The 9439-nt window shown below is 40.2% G+C and overlaps 1 non-coding gene across 1 annotated transcript; it reads left to right on the top strand.

Annotated features, from left to right (window-relative positions):
• The first annotated feature begins 8902 nt into the window (after positions 1 to 8902).
• On the top strand, positions 8903 to 9009 carry LOC133792833 (small nucleolar RNA R71). Its single transcript, XR_009874305.1, has one exon. It is a non-coding gene; the product is annotated as a small nucleolar RNA R71 (small nucleolar RNA).
• The last annotated feature ends 430 nt before the right edge of the window (positions 9010 to 9439 follow it).

The following is a 9439-nucleotide window of genomic DNA, read 5'->3' as shown; positions in this document are numbered from 1 at the left end:
GTGAGGGTAAATTGGTCATTTTGACCCTTAGGCTGAGTTAAGTTGGCCAAAGCAGAGAAATCTGGCTCATTCACGTTATTCTTTCTCTTTCTCTCTCTTGGTTAACTTCTTGGAAGGGTTTTGGAGCTAAGGAGCAACTTGAGCTCTCATTTGGAATTTGAAGACTTGGAAGGGAGAGTAAAAGGCTGGGGAAGTGGAGATTGCAGCCGGCTTTGTCATTTCCTCCCTTGGATTTTTGGATTTGGGCAGTTGAGGTAAGAATTTCTCAACCTCCTCTTGAGGTCTTGATGTGTTCTTGGTGTTCTTAAGAATAAATGGGTTTTGAATCTTCATTTTCATTTTTGGTGCTTTTGGTGTTGTTTAAAGATTGATTTGAGGATAGGAATTGGTTCATAAACTAATTTAAAGGCTTGTGGTGGTTTGAATCTTGAATTGGAGCTCTTGATTTTTGGTTTTGGTTAGAGAATGAGTTTTAGAACTCAAAGTGTGATTGTTGGCATTTCTTGTTTTCTGAGAGCTTTGAGGTTGTTTGTGAGCTCATAGGCACTTGGGTAACCATCTTCGGGGTCAAGGTGTTGTTAGAATTGAGTCAGGAACTGGGTTTGGTGACCCTTGGGGGTCTTGGGTTAAAGGTTGCCAATCTTAGGTCCGAGGAACCACAGAAAACGGAACCCAGAAATCTGTGTTCACGATGTAGCTCCCCTGCCATGGGTTTGGGCACCTCTGAGCTTAGCAGAGGAGGACTTGGGGCTCTCTGTTTGGTCTAGGGCACCCCTGCGCTATGCAGGGGAAGTTTTGAGGGCTCTCTAACTGTGATGGTCGCCCCTGCCCTATGCCAACTTCACCAAGCCCTATTTTTAGTGTTTGGGGAGAACTTGGGGGCTCGGGGGATGGTTCCTCCACCCCGTTGGGTGGGATTGGAAGCCCCGAGGGCACGGGATTGGTCCCAGAGTTTTATTTTGGGATTGATCTTAATGAGGATATTATTTATGGTTGTGACTAGGTTACCGCTAGGGCTCAGGGAAAAATCGTGCTTGAGGGTCGTTCAATCTATCTTGTGCTTGGACCAAAAGTAAGAAAATTGCACCCAATATATGATATATGTGATTAGGGCTTGGCCCTGTTGTTAAACATAGTTATTATAACGTCCCAAATTTCCTAATATGGCTTAGTGCCTGAATTAGGGGGCCATGAGGGCAATAATTGATTTAATATGTTATTATGTGATTATATGCATGATTATGTGGGTTGTATTATTATATCGTTGTATTTGCATATATGTGGGGCCATTTCTTATAAGAAGGGCATTGTCGTAATTTTGGCCCGTTGAGGGCATATTTGTATATTTATGTGCATGAATGTGATATATGGGTGAGACCACATTATTATGTGGATATATTTGAGTTATTTGGCATAAGACGATCCTAGGAAGCAAGTTAGCGGTTTGGTCATAACGGGGTTAATTACCAGGCTCAGGGTGAGCCTAGGGGTAATTTGGTACTTAGTACGTTACCGAGATTGAGCGGGTAATGGGAAGTGATTTGGTAATTATTTGAGGATATTAGGAGTAATTGGAATTGAGGGGCATTAATTATGATTAACGGGGTAGTGGTAATGACAAAATTTCCCTTGGGTGGCTTGGAGGGAGTAGGTTGGCCCTAGGGGCATTTTAGTCATTTTAGGCTAATTAGATAGACATAGCCCAAGGGAAAGCTGTGGAAGGAACCAAAGAAGCAGGGCACTCTCTCTCTCTCTCTCTCTCTCTCTCTCTCTCTCTCTCTCTCTCTCTCTCTCTCTCTCTCTCTCTCTCTCTAAGTTTGATTTTTGAGGCAAAGTTAGAGGATTCAAGCTTGAGGATTAAGACTTGGTGTCTAAGATTGAATTGCAGCAGCTTGAAGGATTCAATTCATAGCTGAGGTGAGGTTTACAAATTCTATTTTGGTTGTTTATAAGCTTGAAAGTTTGGTTATGGAATTGGGTTTTAGGTAGTGTTTTGAGTGTTTTAAAGTTTGGGTTTTATTGCTGGATTGGTGATAATGTTGTTTTGAGTTATAGTTTTGATATTGGGATTGTTTGGAAGTGTTTTTTGGTGAGTTTTGAGCTGAGGAAAACAGGCGTGTTGGGTTCGCGAGGGCAAGTCGTGGTTTTGTTCTTGGGCGCCGCGACCTGTGAGAACCCCAGAGCCAAGATGAGGCTCTGACCTGATGGCGCGCCGCGACCATCAAGGGCAAGCCGCGGCCCGCCCCTGGCACCCAGACAGGGGGCTGTCTGTCTGGGAGGCGCGTCGCGGCCCGCCTGGTTCTTTTTGGCCAGGTTTGGTTTTAAGGGCGGGTTTTCAAACCTTAAGGCTCAGGATCGAATCTACTACCCGGTTTGGTAGAATTTGAGGTCCCGGAGACTAGGACTTGGTCCGGGAACCTTTAATTGCTCATTATTGATGGGATTTCATATTTAGTTATGATTAGGTTATCGTTAAGGGCTCAATGTCAGGATCGTGCTCAAGGGTCGTTCTTAATTTATTTTACGCTCAAGCCTGAGGTAAGAAAACTGCACCCATTATGTGACATACATGATTATTGATGAAGCATGTTGAGTGCTCTATATATGGATATATGTTGCATTGTGAATGCTTGGTTGCATTGTTTACTTGAGAAAAGCACTGACTTATCAGTCAGTGTCGGCAATAGTGTTTAACGTTGGTCGTAAAGCACTGACTTATCAGTCAGGAACAAAAATAGTGTTGAGCGTTGGTCGTATGGCATTGACTTATGAGTCAAGAGTGGCAATAGTGCATCGAGCGCTGATCGATATGATTAGATCTAATCAATAGAGTGTCACACGCTCCTCCAACCCTATGGTCGAAGAAAACTAAAGCGCTTGACTAGTTACATGGCTAGTTACTCAGAGCTAGGGCTAAAAGGCCCAAGTTGACCTAATGGTCACATGGCTAGGGAAAAGGACCCCATGATGACTCCACGGTCATCTATTCAGGGCAAAGGACCCAAGGATGACTCCACGGTCATCTATTCAGGGCACAGGACCCCAGGATGACTCCATGGTCATCTGATTAGGGCTGGGGGGGCCTAGAATGATTCCATGATCATTTATTAATACTTGAATGCATGCAATAATAAGTTTTCTTGCTGAGCCTTGGCTCATGGGTGCTATGTGGTGCAGGTAAAGGAAAAGAAAAGCTTACCCAACCATGAGTGGAGAGCTTAGGTGGTGATGTGTACATATGCGGTCCCTTGACCACCATGGCCAAGGTTTCTCAGGGGAACTAGGGTTAAACCCTATTTTTGCCGCTTAGGTCGGCGGATTGTAATTTTTGAATTTTTAATGACCATTTTGGACTATAAACAACTTTGTAAACACTATTATGGGATCCCATGTATAGTTTAATGTTTTTAATAAAATATCCTTTCCTTTTGACCGAGACTTTAACCCTGGCCCATTAATCACATTTAGTTGCACGTTTATGGCCTAAAGACCCATTTAGCGGGTTAAGCACTATTTAAAATACACAGTGTAATGGTCTTTGCTAACTAGGGCGTTACTGTTATGATTAGGGCCCAGACTCTTATGAATGAGCATGATTACGATTATGCCTGTGATTTTTTATTAAGCATGTTTGCATTATCTTATTGAAAAGCATTGACTTACAAGTCAAGGGCCGCAGTAGCACGCTGAGCGCTAGTCGAAATCATTGACTTATATTTTAAGGGCGGCAATAGTGTGTTGAGCGTTGATCGAAAGGCGAGTCTTGGCTAAGGGTGCATTCCCTACTTGCCCGACAAGAACCGTGAGCTGAATGCCTGAGTATGCATATCGCTTGGTTGGGTCGCTCAGCAATGCGTGTGGAACGCAGGTCGTAAAGGCGAATCTTGGATAAGGGTGGAGTCCCTCCTCTCCCGACAAGAATCGCAAGTTGAATGCCTGAGTACGCATGTCACTTGGTTAGGCCGCTCTGCAACGCATGTGTAACGCAGGCCGAAAGGCAAGTGTAATCTAAGGGTGTGGTCCCCACTTGCCCGACACGAGCTAAGAGTTGAGCGCCTGAGTACGCACTCACTCGGCTGGGACGTTCGATGTGATTGTTTCCTAGACCATGTGACTGAGAATGAGTCCAATATTATAGTGTGGTCCCCATTAGTCAGCATGAACTTCAGGCTAGGTGCCTGAGTATGTACCTTGCTCGGTTGGGCCACTTGGCAGGACTGATATCCTGGGTCGAATAATCGATTGTATGATTTAAATGAGTATTTTATTTGTAAACTGTGGAATGTGTTTACAGGTTATATTATGGGAATGAATGTATCTGATACATGTGAATCATGCATTAGTGCTTTTGAATATTTGAAGTATAATGTTCTACCAAGTGAGGTTTTCTTTCTGAGCCTTAGCTCACAGGTGCTATGTGGTGTAGGAAAGGGGAAAGGAAAGCTGGACCAACCATGAGTTGGAGAGCTTTGGTGGCGACGTGCACATATGTGGCTGCTCGACCACCACGGTCGGGGTTTCTTAGAGGAACTAGGGTTGAACCCTATTTTATCGCTTAGGTCAACTTATATTATAATTACCATTTTGGAACTGTAAATGTTTACTTTGGGATCCCATGTACGAACTTAACGTTTTAATGAAATGACTATTTCTTTTGACCAAAAATTTTAACCCTAAACCATTGATCATGTTTATGGTCAAATGACTCATTGAGAGAGTCTAGCACTGTTTAAAATACACAGTGTAATGGTGATTAGTAGGGCGTTACAACGTGGTATCAGAGCGTGCCAAGGTTAAGGGTTCCTGAAGACTGGCTGGGCATGTACACTCGCTGCTAAAGACAAGTCAGGGTTTGGTAATTATTGATATGATTATATGCTTGCCTGCTTAGTTGATAAATGAATGTTTTACCTGCAAGGTAGAGTAAAGAGCATAATATTAATATTATTACAAGCAAGGCTTATTAATTGAAACATGAATTTTATGGGCATGCATTTTAGTACTATTTCTTTGAAAGTGATGTTGTTTGGTTTTCCCGTGGGAAGGCTTCTGGATGTGGTCATCGTGTTAAATAGGTCAAGTCATTGACTGCAGACGAACTCAGAGGTTATGTACCCAAGTGATTGCGCTGTGACTAAAAATACGCATACAATAGCAGCGCAACTCAATAGTCCAGCGGCTCAAATTCCCATTACTCCAAAAATTGACTTTTCAAGCCCGAGATCCTCATCGAAGGCCAAAATCAATCCAACAGAGATCTTTTTACCGCAATTTCTTCAAATTAGGTATTTTAGGCATAGAATCCCAGGATATTTTCATGATTTTAATCCATTCCTTCATTCTGCACAAGATCCTGAAAACATTAGCAAACACAAGCTTCATACTACACAAACACACCCAAAAAGGCATCTAGACTCCCTAAAATTGCTCTCCAAAATGTTGTAATAACTAATTTAACAAACTCCCCCAAACATAACCTTTACTCACCCTCAAGTAAAAACCAATTAACAACTCCCCAAAATTACTAACAACACAACTGAATCAAGTTACCACTTAGCAAGCCTCAACCTAAGAAACACCATGCAATACAAGTTTCCATTTTTCCAACTGAAGCTACATCCAAAATTTTAGTCAAATCAATTCAACAATCAACTTTTATCTTTACTATGCTAAATTAGCCACAATCAATAAGTAACACACAATCAAAATACCATATACATGTTAAATCTCACCAATCAATTCTATGAAAACAAAATATTTCATAAGCTTTCATAATTCACTAATATCCACTAATATAAACAACACATGCTCAAGAATCAAATGGACTTTAAGGCTAATAATGAAAGGCCTAGGCTTAGGTGGATGAAATAGTCATTTAGGCTTAAATATGCCATAAGCACTGAACCAAACAAACCACTCTTTATCAACCTTACAAACCTCAAAAACAATCCAAAAGTTCCCAATTTTTCTTGTTTTGAGAGAGAATTTATAACATGATTTTTTTTTTCATTGTTCACTTTTTGTCTAGTGATAGTACACTCCCCCAAACTAATTTCTTTATACTTTCAATTGGAATGTAGTTTATTTTCAGTAATTGCATTTTCTTTCTTTTAATCTTTTTATTTTTCTATTATTGACAATCCTTTCAAAAACACACCCCATTACAAACCAATCCCCCAATCATTTTTCATATGCTCATTGTCTAATCAAAGGAAAGAAAAAATTTCAAGGGTTCAAATAAGCTTAACATTGGTGTCAAACAATAAAAAGAATCATATCAATCTCAAAATTGGTTAACTAGGGATTACTTAATAAAGGATGGTTTGAAAGGCCCAATCATTCCAAAGAATTGCCTAAATCATGTTCCTAAGCATGCGTCATTTATAATTTTGTCTCAACCAACAAACTATGCAAGTTCTAAAATATTCCTCAGGTTAAATTCCTCATACCCGATTTAACATGCATATAATACTCAATTGTAAGAAATTTATCAATCATGGCTCAAATGACATTATGTTTTCAGATCGAAGCTAATCAAAAAATTTAATCTAACTAATCAAAAACTTTAATCTGACTAATCACATGTATTTAGAATAATTTCAAAAATTATCACTCATATCACATGGCAATTAGTATCATCGGCTCAAATTTGTAACTTGATTCACAACAATATTAACACTAAAACATCTAAAAAATTAAACAACTAAAAACAAAATAGATAACCCCCCCCCCCCCCCCAAACATAAATGATACATTCTCCTCAATGTGTACATAAATAAAAAGAAGGAAAACTAACCATGGAACCATACAAACGAAGGCAGAACGGAGATGGCGGTGGCGCTGCGGCCCTCAGGTAAGTGTTGAGGCACTTGGGAGCCTTCAAAAATGCCTACTCACTGACTTTCATGGAGCCGTGACTATTTCAAGGCACCGCGGCTCAAAATGCCATTTTTTCACGATTTTCATAGTTCGAAATTGAAAACTAAAGATTACAGGGTAAAATTTAAACCATTAAAACTAAGAGAATAAAAAAATAAAAACAAAAATACTTCCCAAAAATCCAAAGTTGTTCACAAATAACCAAAACTTAACTAGAATTAAAAGTAACCATTGGGATGCCTCCCAAATGCATTGTCGTTGTCATTAGTGTCATAGGTGGAAGCACGTCTTTTAATGTTGCAAATATTAGGATCCTTCCACCATTCAAGCAACATTCAAATATTCCCACTAAAGAACCTTTTCAAACGATGACGAATTGCTTGACTACCAACTTGAGAAATGGTCTTTCTCTTGGTAAATTCCACCTTACTACAACCTCCTATTATCACATCCACTCTAAAACAAGTTCGAATTTCAATTGCTGCAAAAACATTAAATGTTTTCTCGTCTTGTTGCACACACAACTTCAACTCCCATTTTTGTACATCAACTAACGCCCTTCTCGGAGCTAAAAATGCCCTCCCAAGAATAATCATAATATTTTCATCTTCCTCCATGTCAAGAATAATAAAGTGTGCACGAAAAATGAATTTTTCAACTTTCACCAATACATCCTCAATCACCCCACGATGATGTTTAACTGAACGATCCGTCATTTGTAGGGACACGGTAGTAGGGTGACTTCTCCAAATTTCAACTTGTGGAAGATCAATAGAGGCCTTAGATTCACACTAGCCCCTAAATCACATAAAGTCTTTGTCACCACTAAGCCCTTACGGAGCATGAAATAGTGAAACTACCTGGATCTTTAAGCTTTGGTGGTAATTTCTTTTGCAATATTGCACTGCACTCCTCAATAAGTGCAACTGTCTCGTATTCCTCAAACTTTCTTTTCTTTGATAAAATTTCCTTCAAGATTTTATGGTAAGTTGGCATCTAATAAAGCACCTTGGCAAATGGAATATCTATGTGAAGCTTCCGTAAGACTTCTAAAAATTTAGTAAACTACTTGTCAAGATTGTTTTTGCGGAGCCTCTGTGGGTATGGAATTTTTATATGGTGCTCATAACTCACTGATGGCTGCTTCCTTTCAAGGTTCTCCATAACCTTTTCTTCTACCTTACCCTCTTTCTCAGAATCCATTTTTGGTGGAAAACTAGACTTCTCAACTAGCTCTTCCAACACCTTACAAGTCCTCAAAGAAATTGGATTACACTGCTCCTAAGGATTCACCTCAGTATTACTTGGAAATTTTCCTTGAGGCCTACTTTGTAACATATTTTCCAATTGAACCACTTGCATTTCAACATTTCTAATAGATGACCGAGTTTCAGTCATAAATTGAGCTTGGGAGATGGTTAGGGTCAACAGTGCAGATTGTAACTCATTTGGTTTCTCTTCAGGAACTGGTGGCCTAGGTGATGGTGATGGAGGTTGAGGCATGAGCTGCTGAGACTGAGGTTGGAATTGAGTTGGCTATCCCTAATTATTTCTCCATGAAAAATTGGGGTGATTTGTCCACCCTAGATTAAATGAATTGGAGAAAGGATTATTGGCTTGCTTATTGAAATTACCCATCATGTTGACTTTCTCCATAGGGATGATGTTATTGAACTTTGCTGCCATACACTATTCAAAATTGTTAGGACCACCACAATTATTGCATACAGCTTGGACTTGCATGGCTTGAGTTGCAATAGAGTTCTGCTGCAACTGTTTGGTGAGCGAAACCACTTGGGCAGTGAAAGCGGTAATAGCATTCAACTCATGTATTGCAGCTAACTTTTTATTCCTTTCCCATTCGCTGGACCACTGATAGTTATTCATAGCCATTTCTTCTAGCAATTCATATGCCTCATTTGCACTTTTTCTCATGAAAACACCCTATGTTGCACGATCAATAATGGTGTGAGTAGTACCGCATAAACCACTATAAAAATTGTGGACTAACATCCACTTCTCCATACCATGATGAGGGCACTTCCTTAACAACTATTTGAATCTCTCCCACACATCATATAATGATTCCCCATCCATCTAATAGAATTTATTAATTTCTCCCCTTAACTTGGTTGCCTTTGTGAGAGGGAAAAATTTGGAAAGGAACTTTTGAGTGAGCTCCTCCCATGTAGTTATGGAGTTGACTTGTAGAGAGTTCAACAAACATTTAGCTCTATCCCGCAGGGAAAACGGGAACAATCTCAGTCTTATAGCGTTGTCGCTCACCCCATATTGGGATCCTCAGTGAGGAGTCCACCAGACTAGACTGTAGACTGGACCATTGGCAGAATCGTCAGCTTGATTTCAAAATTATTGGCTGCAACTGCCAGTGGTTGGATGCACGAATGTACTCCTGTAACTGTAGGCAGTACATAATCTTTCAAACTTCTTGCTGCCGAACTTTGAGCTTCAGCAGTTGCTTCCCCTCCAAACTTATTGTGGCATTGTTCACTTCATCCCCTTGGTTTGCAGCCATCGTACCCTCCAACCTCTTATTATT

Source organism: Humulus lupulus, chromosome 7 (genome assembly GCF_963169125.1).
Source record: "Humulus lupulus chromosome 7, drHumLupu1.1, whole genome shotgun sequence".
Lineage (NCBI taxonomy): Eukaryota > Viridiplantae > Streptophyta > Magnoliopsida > Rosales > Cannabaceae > Humulus > Humulus lupulus.
The sequence above is the reverse complement of the archived record's forward strand: the minus strand, read 5'-3'. Positions and strand labels throughout refer to the sequence as shown.